Below are 25,092 nucleotides of genomic sequence, written 5' to 3' on the forward strand. Positions count from 1 at the left end.
GATCAAGCTAGCAACCTGGGCATGTGCCCTGACCAGGAATTGAACCAGAGACCTTTCCATACATGGGATGATGCTCAACTAACTGAGCCACACCAGCCAGAGCTCTTCTCATTTTATAAGTAAAACATTAGTGGAACATAGTGAGAGATACATTTTTCCATTTTATTTTTTATTGACTGCACTGGGAATGAGCAGTCTTTTATTACTTTCATATAGTTTGTAAGAAGTCAAAAGAAAGCCCTGACCAGTTTGGCTCAGTGGAAAGAGCGTTGGCCTGCGGACTGAAGGGTCCCGGGTTCGATTCCAGTCAAGGGCATGTACCTTGGTTGCGGGCACATCCCCAGTAGGGGGTGTGCAGGAGGCAGCTGATTGATGTTTCTGTCACATCGATGTTTCTAACTCTCTATCCCTCTCCCTTCTTCTCTGTAAAAAAATCAATAAAATATATATATATAAAAAAAAAGAAGTCAAAAGAAAAACTGAAGACAAGGTTGATAATCTTAGGAGTGTCATCTACTTAGTCCCCCCTATTATTTCCTGCCTCATCCTGGTTTTGCTCCTGTCAGAATTAAGTAGGCAGCCTGCTATTGTAAACACACTTTCTGCTTTGAGAACATTATGATTATTCTTCACTTCATGGTTGGCTTTGCTTCTCTGTCCCCGCTCTCCCTTTTTAAAGGAAATTACTGAAAATAAATGATCTTGCTTTGCTTTATATGTTACATATCTTGTAAGCATTATCATTTTTTTGAATATGTACTGGAAAATATATTAATAAAGAAGAAAAAGGATGAAATAAGTGTAATTTAAAAAAATCTGCTTGGATTCATTTTTATTCTGTATATAATTAAAGATTTTTTCAAGTTTGGTTAAATGTGAGGTGTTTTTTCTATGTATTTACCCTTTCTACTTGACATTTTAGAAAAATTTTGTTTTTGAAGTGAGGGGAAGAGTCACTTTTATTTTGAAATTATCGTTTTCCTTTTTAAAATGTCTTCTTTTGTTTTGTTTTTTTTGAGATAATTTAGTGGGTTAAACATTCTAGATGTCCTGATCTTTGAAAGGGAAACTGCATTTTAAATCTGTAATCATACCTGGCCGGTGTGACTCAGTGGTTGAGCATTGACCTATGAATCAGGAATTCACGGTTTGATTCCCAGTCAGGGCACATCCCCAGGTTGTGAGCTTGATTTCCAGTAGTGGGTGTGCAGGAGGCAGCCGATAGAAGATTCTCTCTCATTGATGTTTCTATCCCTCTCTTCTTCTCCCTTCTCTGAAATCAATTACAAAAACAAACATTAAAAAAATCTATAATCACCCTGAGTATTTAAACTATTTCATGATGTATGTGTGTTTTTTTATTTGATATACATGTTTGTTTACTAAATTAAACATTTGCTTAATAAATAAGTGTGAATTTCATGACCTGTAATGGAGCTACACTCATTGAATTAAAGTTTATTTTACTTTGGGAATATAACCTAAGAAAGCCAAAAACATCAATCAGAGAGAATGTATATACCCCTAATGTTCATAGCAGTACAATTTACAACAGCTAAGGTCTAGAAACAGCTCAAGTGCACAGCAGAAGATGAGTGGATAAAAAAAGCTGTGGTACATTTATGCCATGGAATACTATGTAGCAATAAAAAAAGAAGGATGTCTTGCCCTTTGAGATAGCATGGAGAGACCTGGAGAGTATCATGCTTAGTGAAATAGGTCAGAGAAAGATAAGTATCACATGATCTCACTCATATTTGGAATCTAAGTAACAAAATAAACCAGTGAATGGAGTGGATCCAGAGACATGGAAGTATGGAACAGAGTGCAGAATCTAGGGGGAAGATGGGGAGGATGGGTGGGTGGGATGTAATCAACCAAAAACCTTGTATGCATATATGCATAACCCATGGACACAGACAATAGGGTGCTGAAGTCCTGGGGCGGGGGGTGCAGGGGCAGGCTGGAGGGGGTCAGTGGTGGAAAAATGGGGACATGTAATACTTTATAAAGATTAAAAAATAAAATTTATTCTACTTTGAAGAAAAACATAACTATAAAAAGGTAATAATGGCTTATAAATTACATTGATTCTATTTTAAACAAAGAGTTCAGAGATTTTCAGTAACCTTTAAAAATGTTTAATGACTTTAAATCTGTAGAATTGAAAAGAAGCTAAATTTATTTGTCATGACAAAAGCTGTACCATTGGATAAGCACAAGAGTATTGAGCTTAGTGGTCTGCATTCTCTCGGTTTTCCCATATCAGATCATCTTCCATCAGAGTATATGTACTACTTTTTATAGTTTACTCTTCTAAGAAAATTGTATAAAACTTATTCCCTCATTCAGAATTTCTCATCGTTTATGCCCCAAACTGTATACTGAGCTTATAGAAATAAGGTTTGTCATTTTTTTTAGAACAAGGAGTATCAAAGTGTTTTTTACACAGAAATGTAAATCTTATTATCACCAAAAAAAGCTAGATTAGTCGCTTACGGTATTTACAAATCTTGATAAATAATAGCCTTCCACATTTGACAGATCTTATCTTTCCTCAAAAATCTTTTTAAACTTCAAAGTAGTTTTGATTCACAAAATGTTATGAAAGTAATGGAGTTCCATCACTGATTTCCCCCCAATGATAACATTTTACTTAACCATAGTAAAATTAGTCTTAGTATCAAGACTAAGAAATTGACTTTGGTATACCATTCCATAAACTGCAGGCCTTATGTGGATTTTACCAGTCTCATCTCTTTAAAAACTTAATAGACTTTATTTAGACTTATTGACAATATATTTTATGTTCCATCTATATTGTTTATTGCAGTTTTAAGTTGATGGCAAAATTAAGTGGAAATTACAATTTCTATATAGTCTCTGCTCCTGAACTTGTACAGCATCCCCTACTATCAACATCCCTACCAGGTGGTACATTTGTTACATTCAATGAACCTACATTGATACATTATTATCACTCAAAGTCCATAATGTACATTAGAGTTTATTCAGTGTTGTACATTCTATGGGTTTTGACAAATGAATAATGACATATATTCATCATACAAAATAGTTTCATTGCCCGAAAAATCTTCAGTGTTTTGTTCATTCCCCTACTCCCAATCTCAGGCAACCACTGACCTTTAATTGTCTCCAAAGTTGTCTTTTCCAGAATGTTAGACATTTAGATCGTTTAATATGTAAACTCTTCAGATTGGCCTTTTTTCACATAGGAATTTGCATTTGGTTTCCTCCCTTTCTTTGCATGGTTTGACAGCTTATTTCTTTTTAGTGCTGAATAACAACAGCCCATTGTCAGAATGTGCCCAGTTTATCTACTCAGCTACTGACTGACAAGTGAGTTGCTTCCCAATTTTGGCAGTTATGAATAAAGCTGCTTTATATACATTTGTGTGCAAGTTTTTCTATGAATATAAGTTTTCAATTCATTTGGGTACGTAAATACCAAATAGTGCAATTGCTGGATTATATGTTGAGTATGTTTAGGTTTCTTAGAAACTGTCTTCCAAAGTAGTTGTACCATTTTGCCTTCCTACCAGCAATAAGTGAGTTCCTGCTCTTCCACTTTTGGTGGTCTCAGTGGTTTGGATTTACTCCATTCTTAATAGGTATGTGGTTGTGCCTCATTTTAATTTGCAATTCCCTAATGACATTTAAAACCATCATTTTATATGCTTATTGCCATCTGTATATCTTTGGTGAGTTGCCTGAAGGTCTGTTGTCATTTTTAAATCGGATTCATTTTCTTATTATTGAGTTTTAAAAGTTCTTTGAATATTTTTAAACAATAGCCCTTTTTCAAATGGGTCTTTTGAAAATATTTTCTTCCAGTCTGTGGGTTGTCTTGTTCATCTGACATTGTGTTTTATAGAGCAGAAGTTTTTAATTTTAATAAAGTCCAGCTTATCAATTTCTTTTATAGATTGTACCTTGTGTTGTATGTAAGAAGTCATACCCAAGGTTATCTAGATTTTCTCCCAAGTTATCTCTAGGAGTTTGATAATTATGTGTTTTTCTTTAGGCCTGTGATTTTTTATAAAGGGTGTCTGTCATTTTATAAAGGGTGTAATGTCTTTCTAGATTCATTGTTTTGCATGTGGATGTCCAGTTGTTCCAGCACTACTTATTGAAAAGACGATCATTGCTTCATTGTATTGCCTTTGCTCCTTTGTTGAATACCAGTTGACTGTGTGGGTCTATTTCTAGGCTCTATTCTCTTCGGTTGATCTATTTGTCCATTCTTTTGTCAATACCATACTGTCTGGATTACTGTCTTGAAGTTGGGTCATTTTGTGTTTCCTAGAGGCATGAGCTACCTGGTTTCGTAATACAATTGGGGCCTTTTGAGGCTATCCTAATAAGGTTGTTTTTCTGTTTTTTTTTTAGAATATATGTGTAAAATGAAATTGTTTTTTCTCATCTTCAGTTAGATGAATATTAAAAAATGGAGGCAACTTTGATATAATTCATTTTTTCTCTTATTCTGTGTAGTGCTTTGGAATGTTGTCATTAAGTATAAAATGTATTAGTACTGAGGTCAGTAATGCCATATATTTTAAATACAGACTTGCTCCATAAAAACTGTCAGTTAATAATTTTTGCCATAACATTAAAAAATATTTTTATTGATTTCAGAGAGGAAGGGAGAGGGAGAGACAGAAACATCAATGATGAGAGAGACACATCAATTGGTTGCTTCTTGCATGCGCCCCAATCAGGGGCCAAGCCTGCAACCGAGATACGTGTGCCTGACCGGAATTGAAACCAGGACCCTTCAGTTCGCAGGTCAAGGCTCTATCCACTGAACCAAGCTGGCTAGGGCTTTGCCATAACAATTTTTAAAAAGTTATATCACTTTTCAGACAATCATTTTTTCTTCTTGAATCTAAAGACTTCTTACTCCAAAGTACACTAAGCAAGTATGCAATAAAAAATTACTTTCTTAGACAAAAACATAGTCGTTTACTTGACACTTTCTATGCAGTGTCATACACTTGAATTGTGCATCAGATTATTTTGCTTTCATAATTTTGTCAACTGAGAGGAATGAAGAGGTTGCATCTTCTGGGATTTCAGTGTTATGTACAGATGCCATTTCAATGTGTTTTGAAGTTCCCTAAAGGTGTTATAACTTAATTTTAAATGCAGTTTGAATGCAAGATAGCCATTACTACCCCAAAAGGTTGGAAAATTGGTGGGGGGGAAATGGTATAGAAAGCAGAATTTACCTTCCAAAGAATGATTCCTTTATTCCTCTCCTCCATCAAACCACCCCCCTCTATCAAGTTTTCCTCCTTGGCAAGTACAGTAAACCTTTACAATATATTTTATGGACAATATTGTTTATTGCCTGTAAACTTGTTCTTAGTCAATTGATCCTGTTTTGGAGATCTTGGGATATAACATATTATAATGCACCCTATTAAAATTAATGGAAAAGGTTTTCTTTTAAAGCCTTTTACTTAGTGACAGTGCTTTCAGGGATAAATTACAAACATTAATGAGGAACAGGTATGTACTTACTCCCTTTTCCCCACCTTTTTTTTTATATTGTGGCTGTCACTATAATTGTATGTTTAATGAATTGTAATTAATAAGATATGGATGTTCTCAGATTTTTTTTTTTTATCAATGAGGATTTGGATTTGGTTCAGGGATTTCACATAAAAATTAACATCCAGTTTTGTTTTGTCAGACTTAATCAATAAATATTGAAGTATTTTAAGAGTTAAGACTATTCCCCACCTGAAAATAATACAAAATAATATTGGATACAAACTGTAATTGAAGAAAAAAACTATCCTCAAAGAAGTTTATTAGCAATGTGGCTATACTTTGAATTAATTTAATCTTAGTTCTATGCCTAGAATAAAATAGGTGCTATACCAATCAATGTCCATTGCACTAGAATAAAAGGTGATAATTGGAAGTCAAACTAGGTAACAGTGCTTTAGTTTAAGGTTTCATTTTTATGATGAGCTTAAAAATGTTTTAGTTATAGAATTATAAATACCATAACTGGGATAAAAGTTTCAGATACAAGATATAAAATTCACATAACCATATTTTAGCCTTCAAAGTCTATGGTAGAAAAAAACTTACCAACATTTTATAGATGTGAGAGGCTAAGGGATTTTTTCAAGTTCCCAAAAAATTAATAAAAATGAAACAAGTACCCAAATATTTTGACTCTAGCATGGGGGCCCCTTTTATTTTAGTGAATAGATGACTATTTTTACCTCTGCTTTTTCTTTACATCTGAGGTCATTTTTCTCTTCTTCCTTCTAGGCAGTATTTAATGTCCATTTAAAAAAGCAATTTGAAAAAAAAAAGTTCTATAATGAAAGTTATTTAAGCCCATGATTTTTTCATAGTTAAATTAGTAGTTCTAGCCCTTTGCCACATGAGGTCATTATATACTTGATTATTTTCTCTGCTCTGGCTATAATCCAAGCATCATTATTTTGATGGTGAAATGGTTGGAAAAGAATCTGATGAGAGGTTTTTCACATTGCCAGAGCAAAAGCATTAATTGATTAATCAATTATTGACATTTCATGTGTGCAGATGTGGCAAGGGTAGGGGGACAGATAAAATGAGCTGTTAGGTTAAATATAGGCCATCAAAAAGGCAGTGTTTTTAGAGTTATTTTACTACTAGAGGCCCGGTGCATGAAATTTGCATGGGCAGTGGGGAGGAGGCCTTCAGCCCAGCCTGCACCCTCTCCAATCTGGGACCCTTTGGGGGATGTCTGACCGGCAGTCAGACATCCTCTCACAATCCTGGACTGCTGGCTCCTAATCACTCACCTGCCTGCCTGGTCGCCCCCAACTGCCCCCCCCCAACTGCCCCCACCCTGATGGCCTGGTCGCTCCAAATTGCCCCCCCTCCCACCGGCCTGGTCACCCCTTACTGCCCCTCCCTGCTGGCCTGGTTGCCCCAAACTGCCCCCTGCCAGCCTAATCGCCCCCAGCTGACCCCCTGCCAGCCTGGTCTCCCCCAACTGCAACCCCCGCCGGCCTGGTCACCCCCAACTGTCCCTCTGCCAGCCTGGTCAACCCGAACTTCCCCCCTCTGCTAGCCTGGTCACCCCCAACTACCCCCCCTCCCCCCACTGGCCTGGTCGCCCCACGCAGCCTCCTGTTCAGTTGTTTGGTCGTCCCTCACTAACCCCCTGCCAGCCTAGTCGTAGGCAGCCATCTTGTGAGGGTGGGTGTGAGGGTTAATTTGCATACTACCTCTTTATTATATACAGGATAAGAAAGTCTACTGCATAACTCCCAGCTGCTTCTCTAGCTATTAGATTGAATAATTCCAATTTTGTTTTAAGGGATAAGACTTGGTTAGATAATTATGCTTAACAGGTTTGACAGGAAATTTGTTTTTTGTTTTTTTTAAAGTGGAATGCTTCATGAATTTGCATATCATCCTTGCTCAGGAGCCATGCTAATCTCTGTGTCATTCCGATTTTTAGTATATATGCTGCCGAAGGAAGCACAAAATTTGATTTTATAATGTTTACTCAGCAGACTTTAAGGGCTGTCTTGTAAGACTTTGGCATTTACTTAGCAATTATATATACAAAGGAGCTTCCAGTTATTTTTACTATTCTGTGGAACTATGTGGAGCTCTGACAGATGATTATTTGTTCAAGAAGAAAGGTTTACTTAACAAAAACATGTGACTCAGTAACAGAGGTAGGTGGAACTTGATCTTCAATTGAACCATCTTCTGAAACATTCCACCTTTGGAATTATTTATTGGCATCACTTTAAAATGGTGGGGACGCTGGTGCTTTGGCGATGTTAAATATACTTAAATGTGTATGTGTTATCCCTTGTTTAAACTAATAAGATTTAGTCAAAGGTAAAGCAACCCCTCAAGCTGCCATTCTTGTCCCTGCTGTCAGCTAGAGCAGAATCACTTTATGTTAAAGAGTAAATTAGAAAAATTGGCTCATGTTGTAAAAACAATTTATGTTACAGTTGGCTCAGCAACACGATTTTGATACGTTATACAGTGCTTAGGATACTAGCTGTCCCCAGAAACCAAGATGGCGGCATAGGTTAACGCCGGAGATTGCTGCCTCGAACAACCACTTCAAAAAACAACTAAAAGACGGAACGGACATCATCCAGAACCACAGGAAGGCTGGCTGAGTGGAAATTCTACAACTAGGAGGAAAGAGAATATCATACCCAGAGTCAGAGAAGGCACAGTGCTGAAGTGAAATACTAAGGTGCGGAGTGCACGCGGAGCGGGCTGGAGGCGGAGGGTGCGGTTGTTGTTTTCAATCGGGAGGGAGTTTCAGACTCTGAGCTCCAGATCCGGGCGAGTCTCTAGGGACCCAGACTCAAACGGGAGAAACGGGACTGTCTGGCTTCGGTTGGAACTCGAAGGCAGCTTTCTCTCTGAGGTTTGCAGCGGTTGCTGGGACTCTGTGAGGCAGAGCCCCTAGGGATGGAACTGAGAGCAGCCATAACTGCTCACTCTGGCCCGCCCTGTAGATCCCCGGGGACCCGCCCCGTCCAAGCCCTGCGCAGAGCCATTTGCCGGATAGCCTCAGGCAAAGGCTAGATTAGCACCGCCCTAGAGATCCAGTACAGAAGCTCTCCCACTGCAGACACAGCGGACTCTCATAGCCAGTTAGCCTGGAGGTCAAATCACCCCCGGTATTGCAAGAACCAACTAGAAATTAAGCATAGACGGACTGAAATAACGAATACTATACAGACTCCCAACAGCAGACCAGAGGACCGCAAGAATCAAGGCAAAGATTTGAAATGCGAAGAAGCAAAAAACACCCAACCAGAAAAGCAAAATGAAAAAAGAATCCGGAAATACGAAGATAGTGTAAGGAGCCTCTGGGACAGCTTCAAGCGTACCAACATCAGAATTATAGGGGTGCCAGAAGATGAGAGAGACCAAGATATTGAATACCTATTTGAAGAAATAATGACAGAAAACTTCCCCCACCTGGTGAAAGAAATAGACTTACAGGTCCAGGAAGCGCAGAGAACCCCAAACAAAAGGAATCCAAAGAGGACCACACCAAGACACATCATCATTAAAATGCCAAGAGCAAAAGACAAAGAGAGAATCTTAAAAGCAGCAAGAGAAAGACAGTCAGTTACCTACAAGGGAATACCCATATGACTGTCAGCTGATTTCTCAACAGAAACTTTGCAGGCCAGAAGGGAATGGCAAGAAATATTCAAAGTGATGAATACCAAGAACCTACAACCAAGATTACTTTATCCAGCAAAGCTATCATTCAGAATTGAAGGTCAGATAAAGAGCTTCACAGATAAGGAAAAGCTAAAGGAGTTCATCACCACCAAACCAGGATTATATGAAATGCTGAAAGGTATCCTTTAAGAAGAGGAAGAAGAAGAAAAAGGTAAAGATACAAATTATGAACAACAAACATGCATCTATCAACAAGTGAATCTAAGAATCAAGTGAATAAATAATCTGGTGATCATAATAGAATCAGGGACATAGAAAGGGAATGGACTGACTATTCTTTGGGGGGAAAGGGGTGTGGGAGATGCAGGAAGAGACTGGACAAAAATCGTGCACCTATGGATGAGGACAGTGGGTGGGGAGTGAGGGCGGAGGGTGGGGCGGGAACTGGGAGGAGGGGAGTTATGGGGGGAAAAAAGAGGAACAAATGTAATAATCTGAACAATAAAGATTTAATTATAAAAAAATAAAATAAAAAAATAAAATATGGCCCAACATGGCCACTGATTAATTCCCTTCTAAACCATATTTCATTGTAAAGGTTATGAATATAAATCTAAAATCTTATAATTCAATTTCCTAAATAAAATTGTTTGCTTCCAAAAAAAAAAGGATACTAGCTGTCAACTCACTGGCTTGGTAACAGAAGAGTCAATATGGACATTTTGGGATGGCTGACATGAACCAGCTGCTGGATTAGTAACTGAAATAAACCTGTTAAATATGGTAACTGACTTTTAGCAGACTGACTTTAAACAGACAATTAAGGTTTATCCTTTTCAGAATAGTTACCTTGAGAGACTACACATTTATTCCAAAGATTTTGCAATTATTTAAAAAAACTCTTGCATCTGAGTTTAGAATCTGAGTCTATATTTTAAAAATGTGATTCAGGTTCTTTTCGTGTGTGTGACTGGTATAGTGTTTTTTGAATGACCATAAATCAATTGGTGACAAGTCTGATCAACAAAATGGATAGTAAAACTTGAAAAAAACTGCTTTTGGCCACAAAATAAGGTAACAGTACAGAACTTAGATTGCTTTTCCTGTTCAGCTTATGAAATATATATGAAGGAAATTCATGTGTGTGTTTTTTACTAATTCAAATACTTTTGCTTAATGATAGACTCTAAACTGAACGTAAAATCTCTTGATACGGTTTCTTTGAAAGCACTACTAAGAATACAAGGTTCTGGTATAGTTAAAAACACCAAAACATTGTGTTCTATTATGTTTACATCTGGTATATACAGTCACTCATTGTTAAGGAATAATTTATCTTTACTATTTTTAACATCACAGAGGCAGTAGTGAATCAGAACACAGGCTTAGAAGACAGACTGCTGGCTTCAAATTCTGTCCTTGCAACTTACTGTCTAACTTTGGGCAAGTCTTTATAACCTCGGGCAAGTAATATGTTTCAGTTTCTTTATCTGTAAGAAGGGCCATAAGTTATAGTACCTACCGATAAAGTTACACAATTTTAATGTGTAGTAAATAGATGAAGCATTTGGAACAATGCTCAATAAATGTTAGCCATTACTATTAGTACTATTATTTTCTCTCAGTCAATGTACTGGTTGCTGATAGCATCTGGAAAATTAAGTTAGTGCAGTTATTAACAAGAATGAATTATGCAGAACTATAGTAGGGTGTCCACTGTATTTTTAAAGTATAAATAGTTATAGTATGATCTCTCTCCTCTCTTTTTTCTCTATCTCTGTTGTATACAGAGAGATTCACCAAACTTCATTTGGTTACTTCTAGTGAGTGGGATTGAAGTGGTGATTAAGATTCTTGGGAGAAGGGGAGTTTTACCAAACAGTCAAGGAAGAACTAAAGCTTATCCTCCTCAGACTATTCCAAAAAATTCAAGAGGAAGGAACACTTCCAAGCTCATTCTTTGAAGTCAGCATCACCCTAATACCAAAACCAGATAAAGACAACACAATGGAAGAGAATTACAGGTCAATATCCCTCATGAACATAGATGCCAAAATCCTCAACAAAATTCTAACAAATCAGATCCAGCAGTACATCGGAATGATCATACACCATGACCAAGTAGCATTTATCCCAGGGATGCAAGGATGGTACAATATCCACAAATCAATAAATGTGATACATCACATAAACAAATTGAGAGATAAAAATCACATAGTCATATCAATTGACACAGAAAAAACATTTGACAAAATCCAACACTCTTTCTTGATAAAAACTCTCAGCAAGGTGGGAATAGAAGGATCATACCTCAACGTAATAAAAGCCATTTATGACAAACCCAAAGCCAACATCATACTCAATGGGCAAAAACTAAAACCATTTCCTCTAAGAACAGGAACAAGATAGGAATGCCCACTCACACCAGTCTTGCTTGACATAGTACTGGAAATACTAGTCATTGCGATCAGACAAGAAGAAATAAAAGGCATCCAAATTGGAAAAGAAGAAGTGAAACTGTCCTTATTCACAGATGATGTGATACTGTACATAGAAAACCTTAAAGACTCCATCAAAAAATTATTAGACTTAATGAATTCGGCAATGTAGCAGGATACAAAATTAACGCCAAGAAATCTATGGCATTTCTATACACGAATAATGAACTTACAGAAAGAGAGACTAAAAAAGCAATCCCATTTACCATCGCACCAAAAAAATTAAGATACCTAGGAATAAACTTAACTAAGGAGGTAAAAGACCTATACGGGGAAAACTACAGGACACTGAAAAAAGAGATAGAGGAAGACATAAACAGATGGAAGAACATACTGTGTTCATGGATTGGTAGAATCAACATCATCAAAATGTCCATAATACCCAAAGCAACCTATAGATTCAATGCACTCCCCATTAAAATACCAACAGCATACTTCACAGATCTAGAAAGAACTCCCCAAAACTTCACCTGGAATAAAAAAGACCCCGAATAGCTGCAGTGATCCTGAAAGGAGAACAAAGTCAGTGGGATCTCAATACCAGATATCAAGCTGTATTACAAAGGCACTGTTCTCAAAACAGCCTGGTACTGGCACCAGAATAGACATATAGATCAATGGAATAGAATAGAGAACCCAGATATCGACCCAAACCACTGTGCTCAATTAATATTACACACAGGAGGCATGAACATACAATGGAGTCAAGACAATCTCTTCAATAAATGGTGTTGGGAAAATTGGACAGATACATGCACAAAATGAAACTAGACCACCAAATTACACCATACACAAAAATAAACTCAAAATGGATAAAGGACTTAAACATAAGATGGGAAACCATAAAAATCTTAGAAGAATCCACAGGCAGCAAAATATCAGACATATGTCATAGCAATATGTTTACCAATACATTTCCTAGGACAATGGAAACTACAGATAAAATAAACATATGGGACTACATCAAAATAAAAAGCTTGTGCACAGCAAAAGAAACCATCAACAAAACAACAAGAAAGCCCACTGCATGGGAGAACGTATTTGCCAATGTTATCACTGATAAGGGTTTAATCTCCAACATATACAGGGAACTCATACAACTTAACATAAGGAACATAAACAACCCAATCAAAAAGTGGGCAATGGACCTAAATAAATCCTTTTTGAAAGAAGACAGAAAGAAGGCCAAGAGACATGAAAATATGCTCAAAGTCACTAATCATCTGAGAGATGCAAATAAAAACGACCATGCAGTACCATCTCACACCTGTCAGAATGGCTATCATCAATAAATCAACAAATGACAAGTGCTGGTGAGGATGCAGAGTAAAAGAAACCCTTGTGCACTGCTGGTGGGAATGCAGACTGGTGCAGCCACTGTGGAGAACAGTATGGAGTTTCCTCAAAAAACTAAAATTGGAACTCCCATTTGACCCAGTGATCCCACTTCTAGGAATATATCCCAAGAGACTAGAAACACCAATTAGAAAGGATATATGCACCCCTATGTTCATAGCAGCACAATTCACTATAGCTAAGATTTGGAAACAGCCTAAGTGCTCATCAGCAGATGAGTGGATTAAAAAACTGGTATGTCTATACAATGGAATACTATGCTGCAGTAAAAAAGAAGGAATTCTTACCATTTGCAACAGCATGGATGGAACTGGAGAGCATTATGCTAGGTGAAATAAGCCAGTCAGAGAAAGATAAATATCACATGATCTCACTCGTTTATGGAATATAATGAACAACATAATCTGGTGAACAAAAACAGACCCAGAGACAGAGAAGCATCAATCAGACCATCAAACCTCAAAGGGAAGGTAGGGGAGGGTGAGGGTAAGGGGGAAAGATCAACCAAAGGACTTGTATGCATGCATATAAGCTTAACCAATGGACACAGACACCAAGGAGGTGAGGGCATGAGGGGGGGGGGGTTGGGGGGGTAATGGGGGGATAAGGACACATATGTAATACCTTAATCAATAAAGAAATTAAAAAAAGGTTCTTGGGAGAATATCTTTGGCATAAAAATAAAATTTAGGCAATGTATTTAATGTTAAATTTAATCACTCGGCAAATATTTATTGATCTACTACATGCCAAGACTGGTCAAGGAACATCTAAGTTGTTAGAAATTATTCTTCCTCTTGAGAAAATTTGAAGCTACACATAAAGGAAATTAGATTCCTATCCAAGTTCTTAACATTTTCCTTTATTTTTTGTACTTTTATTTTTTGAGTGGTGCTGAATAGAAACATTTGTGTTATCTCCATTATTATTTCAGAAAATTGTAATTTTTCATTTGTGAATGTAAATGTTCTAATTTTAAAAATATAAGAGTAGCTTTATTGTTTTCTGATTATAAAGTAATAAATATTTGTTATGAAAAAGCCTCAGGAGAATTTCATGCTTGATACTCCTAACACCAAGAGACCTTCCTTCTCTTGGGAAGTAGATGTACACTCATTTTAACAGGCTATGGTTTTTATCTTTTGTTTTTAAGCAATACATAGAATCTTTGTACCCCTTCCTAGAAGATAGGTTACAACAAAGAATTCTCCGTGTCTGTAAATAATCTTTAAAGTCAATTTCTTTAGAAATTGCCCTTGCTCTTTCTGTTTTTGTAGAAGTTAGAGAGAAGCCTATTACTCCTCTCTTATTTGACAAAATTAGTGTTATAAACCCGATATTTCTGCCCTGGGGAAATGATATAAGTGGCAGGATGCCTTATTCCCCACCCCACTGAAACAGTTGCCCAGATGTTTCTGCAAAGGCATGGTTGTAGGCTGCAGGCAAAAATTCTGCAGTGGCTTCATGCCTGGTCAGGCCCTCAGACTGTCCAGACGGTTAAAGAATTCTGCCTTTTGTGTAGCAGTGCAAGTAATGCCTGGGTAATACTTGATATTATTTAATAGGGACTAAAAGGAAAGTGGGCGAAACCCTTGACTGGCATTTATCTCTTAGTGTTCTGCAATTTCTATTTTGTTACAAATGAAGAAGCAAGCTAAAGGAGGTAGGGGAGGCATTCCTAATCTTTTGCATACTAGAGCAATATTTAATATGGAGATTATTATAAAGAAAAAAGTATAATCTACTGGAAATCCCATCACATTCTTATATTTTACTGTGTATACATCCTCGTGTGTGTGCACCTCTTCACATACATAGACCTAGTTTCTACAATTATATATATTTGTGATCTTTAGAGGGCTTTTGTTTACATTCAGAAACCAAAATCCTGAATTCTATATTGAAAATGTAATACAGGGTTTTTAAAAACAGATTTGATTATCAGCAAAAATTATTGACCCTTATCTTCTTCCTTCCTTCCTTTCTTCCTTTCTTTTCTTCCTTCCCTCCCTCCCTCCCTCCCTTCCTTCCTTTCTTTCTTTCTTCCTTTCTTTTCTTTCCTCCCTCCCTCCCTCCCTCCCTCCCTCCCTCCCTCCCTCCCTTCCTCCCTTCCTCCCTTTCTCTCTCTCTTTTTTTTTTTTTTGCTGCAAAAAGCTTTATTGTTTCATTTGGTCCAATGCATGGGGGAGGGCTCCAGGGTGGTTAAAAGAATTACTAGTAGTTTTGGGAAGAGGCTTAGGTAAAAGTCAGAGACACCAGGGGATGCAGAGGGGCCTCTGAAAGGCCTCTGAGCTCCAAAGGCTCCTAGTCGTGCTTGAGGGTAAGCCAGCCTGCGGATGTTAGTCAGGTGGTCGCCCATCTTTTGATCAATTTTACCTCCTCATCCAGGAAGTGGTTCTCCAGGAAGTCACAGAGATGAGGGTTTGCATGTTGACCCTTATCTTTTATTAGAAGCCCGGTGCACAAATTCATGCATGGTGGGGTCCCTTGGCCTGGCCGGTGATTGAGGCCTATCAGGGGGCTGGCCAGCTGAGGGGAGAGGCCCCAAGAGGTTGGCTAGCCAGTCCCCTGATTGGGGCCGATGGGGGGCCCAGCCGGGGGAGGGGAGAGGGGTTGCAGGAGTTTGGTGGGGGAGGGGGGAGGAGGGGCCACGGGAGGTTGGCTGTGGGAGCGCACTGACCACCAGGAGGCAGCTCCTGCATTGAGTGTCTGCCCTCTGGTGGTCAGTGCACGTCAGAACAACTGGTCGACCAGTCGTTCTGGTTGTTCGGTCGTAATGGTCACTTAGGCTTTTATATATATATACTAGAGGCCCGGTGCACAAAAATTTGTGCACTCGGGGGGAAGGGGGGGATCCCCCAGCCCGGCCTGTGCCCTCTCACAGTCTGGGACCCCTCAAGAGATAACGACCTGCTGGCTTAGGCCTGCTCCCGGGTGGCAGTGGGCAGGCCCAATCCCTAGGTGCAGCCCCTGGTTGGCCTCAGAGTAGGGCCGATTGGGGGGTTGGGGCACCGCCACTGTCACACTCAAGGCAGGGTTGATGGGGAGGTTGTGGCGTCACCCACTGCCACACACAGAGCAGGGCCGATCAGGGGGTTGGGGCGCCACACCCTGTCACACACAGAGCCGCAGGGCGATCAGGGGGTTGGGGAGCTCCCCCCTATCAGGCACATAGCAGGGTTGATCAGGGGGTTGGGGCGCCTTCCCCTGTCAGGAACAGAGCAGGGCGGATAGGGAGGTTGTGGCCCCGCCCCCTGTCACACACAGAGCCGCAGGGCGATCAGGGGGTTTGGGTGCTGCCCCCTGTCACGCTGATCCCGGTGCCGGGAGGCATATTACCCTTTTACTATATAGGATAGAGGCCTGGTGCATGAGTGGGGGCCGGCTGGTTTGCCCTGAAGGGTGTCCTGGATCAGGGTGGGGGTCCTGCTTGGGTGCCTGGCCAGTCTGGGTGAGGAGCTGAGGGCTGTTTTCAGGCTGCCAGGTGACTGAAGCTCCAACCGCTCCTTTTTTTCTTTTTTTTTATTCTGGGCCAGCTTTAGCTCTGAGGCTTGGCTCCAGCTCTTAGGCCTCCGCTGCTGAAAGCAGGTATCTGGTTTGTTTGGGTTCTGTAATTGAAACACTGTTTCAACTCCAGCTCTGAGATCCTGGCTGGCTGATAGCAGGTTTCTGGGGTTGTGTTTAGCTTCTATATTTATAACAATGTTTCAAACTGCAAGCTCAGAGGCCAGCAGCAGCAGGTGGGGAACGTTGGAGTCCTCCATCACTGAAGCAAGCAAGCCTCATGTTCGCTTCAAGCTGCCTGGCTGCCGGCCACCATCTTGGCTGGAAGTTAATTTGCATATTGCCCTGATTAGCCAATGGGAAGGGTAGCGGAGGTATGGCTACTTACCATGTTTCTCTTTTATTAGATAGGATAGATGCTTAATAAGGAATACCTGTACCTAATTTATTGGACATGAAGATGAAAATTTTATAAATTAGAACTTGGGTATATTACTATTAATTATATGAGATGATTTTTTTTTACTTCCACTTGATCTCCAGTTGGCAATGACAATAAGCCTAACATATTTATTTCCTTCATAAAGTGAAGGAAACTATTTTAATGGACAATATGCCCATTAACACAATTTGGAGGTTGCAGAAATGTTCAAATAAGAAGATAATTTTCTGAATCCCATCATGCAGAAGTTAACCAATCCTATCAGGCTTTTGCCTTCCAGCTGTATGTACTTGCATCTACAAAGAAACATTTTTCTTTTTTACCAAGTTGAGGTAACACTATGGATTCAATTTCATGTTCTACTTTGTAAAAAAAAATATATATATATATATTTATTGATTTCAGAGAGGAAGAGAGAGGGACTGAGAAATAAGAACTTCAATGATGAGAGAGAATCATTGATTAGGTGCTTCCTGCACGTCCCCTATTGGGGATTTAGCCTGAAACCTGGGCATGTGCCTTAACTGGGAATTGAACCTTGACCTCCTGGTTTATAGGTCAGTGCTCAACCACTGAGCAACACTGGCCTGTCTTGTGTTCAGTTGGGTTTTTTTTGTTGTTGTTTATTATAAAAAAGTTTTAATGTCTGAGACATTTTTGAAAATGCAATTAAGCCAATATTTTCTTGATCCTACAAAGTTTGAAATGTACAGAAAATATGAGAAGGAAAAAAATCTGTAATCCTCCCACTGAGAAAGAACCACTTACATATTAGTATTCCCTTCCATGCTGTGCATTTCTTGGTTTCCATAGTCAAACAAATAAAACTTAAATGTCGATGATAACTCCTTATTTAATTTCTTCTCTTAAGTGAATAATATTTTGAAAAATGAATTTTAAAAGTAATTTGTCATTATGTAATTAATATGATTAGTAAATTCATATTTTCACATTTTGTAGAATTTTTGAATTTTTAAAGGACTTTTTAATCCAAGAAAATTTATTGTAACATTTTCCCCATAAAATTTATTTGTACATGTGTGAAAGTTTAAAAGTTAAATTCTTAACAGCCATTTTATGTTAGAGTTGTTAGGAAGATAGGTAGGTGTGTGTGTGTGTGTGTGTGTGTGTGTGTGTGTGTGTGAGTGTGTGTGAGTGTATGTGACAAATGTGGAATCTCAAGACAGATTGGTCTCTTTTTCATCTGGATGGTCTTGGGCAAGCTTCAACTTCTATGAACTTCAGTTTTTTCATTTTTTATATTATAATGCTAGTACAGGCTTGTTTTAAGGAGCCCACAACACAAAATCTGTGAAAGGACTTCTTAAATTATAAATATCAAATGTAAATAGTTATTATTCAAAGATCAACAGGAAAGAAAAATAAAAAGCAAAGACAGTTTTTTTCCTGTAAACCTCCCCTGAGAATATATATTTTTATTGGCTTTTAGAGAGAGAGGAAGGGAAAGAGGAGAAACATCAATGTAAGAGAGAAAGATCAATTGGTTGCCTCTGGCACATGCCCTGACTGGGGATCAAATCAGCAACCTATGTGTGTGCCCTGACTGGGAATTGAGCCCATAACCTTTTGGTGTATGGGACAATGCTCCTACCTACCAAGCCACACCAGCCAGGGCCAATGGCAGTTTTTGATTCCAGCAAGTTATGGTCAGATTTTCTTTTTTTTAGAATATGGAAATTGGGTATGGAAACCTTTCTGTAAGGTTTGCCTTGACTTTCATATCTTTGTTTTTTTACCAAATTTTCCTAACTGACCACCTGTCTAGATATTAGGGCAAGAGATAATATAATTCTTTTTGTACTGTTTTAATTTTGAACAAATCATTATTTTGGCACTTAGATATTAGGGGGGTGGGGAGGAAAAAGAGCAAGGAGCAATGGTATATCTGCCCACCACCTGCTATTTTTAGGTTGGCTAGGAACCGCTATTTGGCTGCCGTTGCCCATCTCATTTGGCAACTCTTAAGCCTGCATCATTTAGAAAATGTAAGAAGCTTAGAAGGTGGGAAACTGAATTTCTTTGATTTTTCAGATATCATTGATGAAAAAACACCATCACAAGCAACTTAAAGGGCATTGGCTGTAAGTAAACAGTAAGTATTTTTATTTAATGAGATGAGCTTATGAAACACAAATGATATGATGTATTATTTCCACCTTTCTACCTTAATATGGGGTGAGAAAGGGATGAACCTTCTGTCCTGGTTTGATTTTTACTCATTATCAAGAGAAATGCTGATTTTAGAAAAAGATACAGATACTGTGCATTTACACACATACAAATACATATATGCTTATATGTTTTTATGGCTTTTTAGAATAAATCCTTGGAAAAGAAAGGGAAACAATATGAATGTCAAGGAAAGAAGCACAAAAAAAATCCTGGAAATGACAGTTTTTAAAATTAATGTACTGCGATGAATTAAAAGCTAAAGAAATAGAAAGTAAATAGAGAAATCGAATTTTTCATTTATTTCGATAAAGGGACATAATATTATACCCATGGATCAGTTTTAAATGAGCATACATGTGGACATTCCACAGACAACAAAATTAACTTACTTTATCTATAGTTTCTATAAAGGGCTCTAAAACATTTATGTTGTTGGGTATTTATTGAAAGCTCTTTAAAAAATCAGGTTATGTATGCTATGTAGTTTTTCTTTGGCCTATATAATTTTATTAGCATCCTATACTAACTTTCCTTTAACTGTTAAACTTTTCTTTAATTGTTATTATTTTCCTATAACTGAAGAATTTTATTACATGAGTTAACAAATGTTAAGTGCTCAATAAATGTTTTCTATTATTATAATTGTATTGGTATTTTCAATATGTGTATAAATTTTAGTGAAATTATGTTAGAAAATTCACATAAGAGCAGTCCTATTGTAAGCCATTAATTGTTTTACATAACTGCACATTTAAGGTGAAATTCACTTTCTCATAGCTGTTCCAAAGTTGATATTTTCCTCCATGTTCAAAAGAGTTTGAGAAAAATTTACATTGTAAGCTTGGTCTTACGTCTAGTAGTAATGTAAAATAATTTTGTCTTCTAGGAAGAGCTGTGGATATATTGCTCGATATAAATTTGTGATTATGAAATAAGTAGTATATGAAAGAAAATCCATTTACAATTCAGAAATAAAAATATTTTAGAGTTCGAACTTACTTGTAAAGAAAGTTCAGGGAGCATTTGTAAAGTGCTTTATTGTTTGCCCTGGATCTTTGCATACTTAATCATTTGATCTTCACAATCACCCTGAGGTAAATAGTAGCATTCCTTTTTACAGATGAGAAAACTAAGGCCCACAGAGGTCGAAATTAGCCTGTGACAGAGCCAGACTTTCAACAAGAGACCTGACCACTGGATAGGATTCTAGAGAAAAGATGCCTACACAGGAAGGAATCATGTAAAGATCCCATGAGGTTCTTTTGAATCCCCATTTCTGTGATTTCTGTAGTTTTAGGTAGAAGCAGCATGGTGTAGTGGAAAACGCATGAGAAGACCTGGATTTACTACATCCTGGCCGTGAGCAAGTAATTCAGCCTTTCTGAACCTCATTTCCTCATCTGTGAAACAGGATAACATTTTAATAACTTGCAGTGTTATTGAAACGAAATGAGACAATTTAGAAAAGAGCCAGGCACTTAACTGTTCAACTGTAGAGGTAATATTAATGTGTATAAAATCCAAATACAATAATCCTCCCAACATAACACAGTTGCCGCATAACTCATAAGAACCCTATCTTTAAAGACGAGTATAGTGCTACTAATCAGTAACTTATTGTGAATGAGGAAAATGAATGAATTTGCTGAAGCTGTTAAAGCAGAGAAGGGAATTGCATAGAATGAAACCTGTAGATACATTTTGAAATGGAAACCAAAAATCACAATGAAAAATAATACAGATGAATGGAAGAACACAACAGGAGTAAGAAATAGCTCACACTATAGCTCAGTAGGAGAGATTGTGAGAATCACTTGGCTAAATGCTGGGCAACTGTTTCAGGACCAATAGCATATCAGAGAAGCTGGGTTCCGGGGAATGGAATGGCTCACATGGGACCCAGGCTTTATAACCTGATAGACCTAGGTTAAGCTTTTGGCTGTGCTAATTGCTAGCTGTTTGACCTTGGACAAGTTATTTAATGTCCCATGTCTACTTTGTAAAAGGAGGATGATAAATCCTAACTCGTGGAGTTATTTCAAAGATTAAATAAGATATATAGGTGAAGTGTTTACTTGTATTGCCTCCTCCCCTGCCAACAAAAATATAAGATCTGTGTGGGCAGGACCTTTGTTTATCTGTTATGTACATATAACAGTAGACAACTTAAATATTTGTTGAATAACAGAACAGATAAACTTGTCAAAGTGTGTATGTGTGTGTGTGTTTGTGTGTATTCCCATATGCCTCACTAAATGATGTGAGGAAACTACTCCAAAGCTGCAGTGGCATTTATAAGATTTTTATCATGGTCAATCCTTGTGTAAATTTCTATTACATTTATTGTTCAGCCACTAAAGTAATATTTAATCACATCCTGTTTTTAAATAATTTTTTAATTTTATTGTTGACAGTATTACAGATGTCTCCCCTTCTCCCCCTCACCCCTCCTTCTTCCCAGCCCCTACTCTATCCTCTCACCCCAGGTCTTCACTCTATTGTTCATGTCCATGGCTATGCACATCTATACTAATAAAAGGGTAATATGCAAATTGTCTTGATGCCATAACGACCGATCAGCAGGAGGCTGCATGCGCAGCAGGCGCAGGTGGGCAGGGCTGTGTGCACGGCGAGGCCGGGGGACATGAGGCTGCGTACCCCGTCTGGTGCCAGCCAGGGACGTGACACTGTTAATGTTTATTTATTAATAAATTTATATATTATTTTCATACACATTTTACTAATTTTCTTTCATCTCTGACACTTGTTTTATAGAGAAAGGGCAAATAGCAATATTAAAATATTTCCTCTAATTAATTCCCTTTTAATGTGCATGAATTTTGTGCACCAGGCCACTAGTAAGTATATAAGTTCTTTGGTTTATCTCTCCTTGTCCCCCCTTCTCCACATGGAGGTATGTCAGTCTGTTCTATGCCTCCATGCTTCAGGTCTTATTTTGTTTGTCAATTTGTTTTATTCATTAGATTCCACAGATAATGAGATCATGTGATATTTGTCTTTCTCAGATTGGCTTATTTCACTTAGCATAATAGTCTCCAGGTCCCATCCATGCTGCCCCAAAGCAAGAGAGCCCTCTTTTTTACAGATGTATAGTATTCCATCGTGTATATGTCCTGCAGCCTTTTTAAAAATCAATTCATCCACTAATGGGCACTTGGGCTGTTTCCAAATCTCAGTATTGTAAATAATGCTGCTATGAACATAAGGGTACATATATGTTTTCTGATTGTTTTTTTAAAGTATATATTCCCAGAAGTGGAATCACAGGGACAAACAGAAGTTCCATATTTAATTTTTTGAGGAAACTCCATAATGTTTTCCATAGTGGCTGCACCAATTTATATTCCTACTAGCAGTATACTAGGGTTTCTTTTCCCCCACATCCTCGCCAGCACTTGTTTGTTGATTTATTGATGATAACCATTCTGACAGTTGTAAGGTGATATCTCATTGTGGTTTCAATTTGCATTTCTCTGATGATTAGTGACTTTGAGCATTTTTTCATATGTCTCTTGGCCATTTGTATGTCCTCTTTGGAGAAATGTTTCTTCAGGTCCTCTGCCCATTTTTGAATTGGATTGTTTTCCTTTTGTTGAGTTGTATGAGTACTTCATATGTTTTGGAAATCAACCCCTCATCAGATGTATCATTGGCAAATATGTTTTCCCATACAGTGGGTTCCATTTTCATTTTAATGGTGGTTTCTTTTGCTGTGCAGAAGCTTTTTATTTGGATGTAGTCCCATGTGTTTAGTTTTTCCTTTGTTTCTCTGCTGCTATGAACATAGGGGTACATATATTTTTTCTGATTATTATTATTATTAAAAAAATATATTCCTAGAAGTGGAATTGCAGGGACAAACAGAAGTTTCATATTTAATATTTTGAGGAAACTCCATACTGTTTTCCACAGTGGCTTCACCAATCTACATTCCCACCAGTAGTATACTAGGAGCCACATCCTGTTTTATGTTATAATCTGTGTTTTATTTTCCTAATTGGACCGTTAAGCTCATGGAGAGAAGAGAGTGGTTTTTATCTATCATCATCCAGTCCATATGCTTACAGTATCACTAGATTGAATTAAGAATATACACTGTGAATTATTGGGAGTTTATACTTGATAATCATGATTGGAAATGGTAGGATTTTGGCTGAAGATGAAAATGTTTTCTTCAACGGTTTTGAATAGATGAAAGTCTCAAAGACATAATGTCAATGGCCAAGAAAAGGACAAAAAGATCTCTATGAGGGTGTTTATGTTCTAATCCCAGAACAGAGAATATGTATTGGTGGATATTTTGAGGTATTCTTTGACGAACATTATTTCTCTTGCTCCTGGGCCTTTGCATGTGTCTTTGCTTGGAATTTTTTCTTTATTCCCTCTTCTTCACTTGTTAATACTATTCATCTTTCAGTTTTCAGTTCAATGACATATCTCTAAGAGGCCTCTGTGATACTAACCTAAATTGGGTAAAGTATTTCTCATCTGGGTTCCCACACTACCCTATACTTTCCTTATTACACTACATACAAAATTATATTGTAACTAGAGGCCTAATGCACGAAGATTTGTGCAAGAATAGGCCTTCCTTCCCCTGGCTGCCGCCACTGGCTTCCCTCTGGCACCCAGGACCTGGGCTGCTTTGCTAGCTGCCGCCACCACCCACGGGACCCGGGATGCTTTGCTCCAGCCACCACCAGGCATCTGGGATGGGGCTGCTTCGCTCTGGCTGCTGCTGCCACCCACCATGGGCGTGCTCTGAGCTGCGCAGTGGCCGCTGGGAACACGTCCCCACTCCTGGTGTGTGTCCACTGGGGTGGGGGAGTGCTCCGAGCTGCACCGTGGCTGCTGGTGTGTGTCCGCTGGGTCTGGGGCTGCATGCAGTTCCCTCCCGCCCATCTGCGAGGGCAGCTCCGCCTGAGCAGTTGTGACGCCTGGCTAATTTGCATATTACCTGTTTATACATATAGGTATTCTGTTTATTTGTGTGTGTCTCCTACTACATGATAAGTCCATGATGGTAGTTTTATATGTCTTACCATCATACCCTAGCATTGTGCCTATTACTCAATAAATATATATATATATATTTTAATATATTTTATTGACTTTTTTACAGAGAGGAAGGGAGAGAGATAGAGAGTTAGAAACATCGATGAGAGAGAAACATCGATCAGCTGCCTCCTGCACATCTCCCACTGGGGATGTGCCCGCAACCCAGGTACATGCCCTTGACCGGAATCGAACCTGGGACCCTTCAGTCGGCAGGCCGACGCTCTATCCACTGAGCCAAACCGGTTTCAGCAATAAATATTTTTTGAATAAATGAATGAAAAATGACTAAAGGAAAGGAAAAAAATCTTCAATATAATAGCTGTTTTATTGAATGTCGGTTATTAACTTTACATAAGTTAATATTTAATCCTTGCAACAATCCAGATGGGGCAATTGAGTTCAGAGAACTTGACTTGGTCAAAGTGATACTGTTGAAACTTGAATCAGGATTTCTTGGTTCTTTCCACTTGGTAATGTTGCCCCTATCATAACTTACATGTGTATAAATTGTTATAAGCTATGAAACGTTTTTACTCCTTATGACAGCCATTGAAGCTAGGCATTATCTCCAGTAAGTGACAAGGCCATGATGTTCAAATTAGATAATCTGGATCCAAGTTCATTCCTTTTCCACGATAACACGGCGATCCCATTCTGGAGGATTAAAAGGTGTGCAGCCAAAACAAAAATTGTGAGACAATAAAAGTTTAAAAAGTGATAAGAAGTTTTTGATTCATTAATAATAGAAACAATTCCAGCTAGATGTATTTTAGCAGGCCTGGAATAAATTCTGTATTTTCTTTGCCA

General features: G+C 38.2%; 1 protein-coding gene and 1 non-coding gene across 2 annotated transcripts in view; one reads left to right on the forward strand and one right to left on the reverse strand.

The window, feature by feature from the left end:
* The first annotated feature begins 2,042 nt into the window (after nucleotides 1-2,042).
* Nucleotides 2,043-25,092, forward strand: part of SLC4A4 (solute carrier family 4 member 4) — a 440,882-nt gene continuing 417,832 nt past the window's right edge. The window contains exons 1-4 of the mRNA XM_036335845.1: nucleotides 2,043-3,360; nucleotides 3,564-3,632; nucleotides 19,066-19,126; nucleotides 20,327-20,573. The gene's annotated coding sequence lies outside the window, so the exon portion shown is untranslated. The remainder of the gene's footprint in view (nucleotides 3,361-3,563; nucleotides 3,633-19,065; nucleotides 19,127-20,326; nucleotides 20,574-25,092) is intronic.
* Nucleotides 7,418-7,522, reverse strand: LOC118661438. Its single transcript, XR_004969345.1, has one exon. It is a non-coding gene; the product is annotated as a U6 spliceosomal RNA (small nuclear RNA).

Source organism: Myotis myotis, unplaced genomic scaffold (genome assembly GCF_014108235.1).
Source record: "Myotis myotis isolate mMyoMyo1 unplaced genomic scaffold, mMyoMyo1.p scaffold_m19_p_1, whole genome shotgun sequence".
Taxonomy (NCBI): domain Eukaryota; kingdom Metazoa; phylum Chordata; class Mammalia; order Chiroptera; family Vespertilionidae; genus Myotis; species Myotis myotis.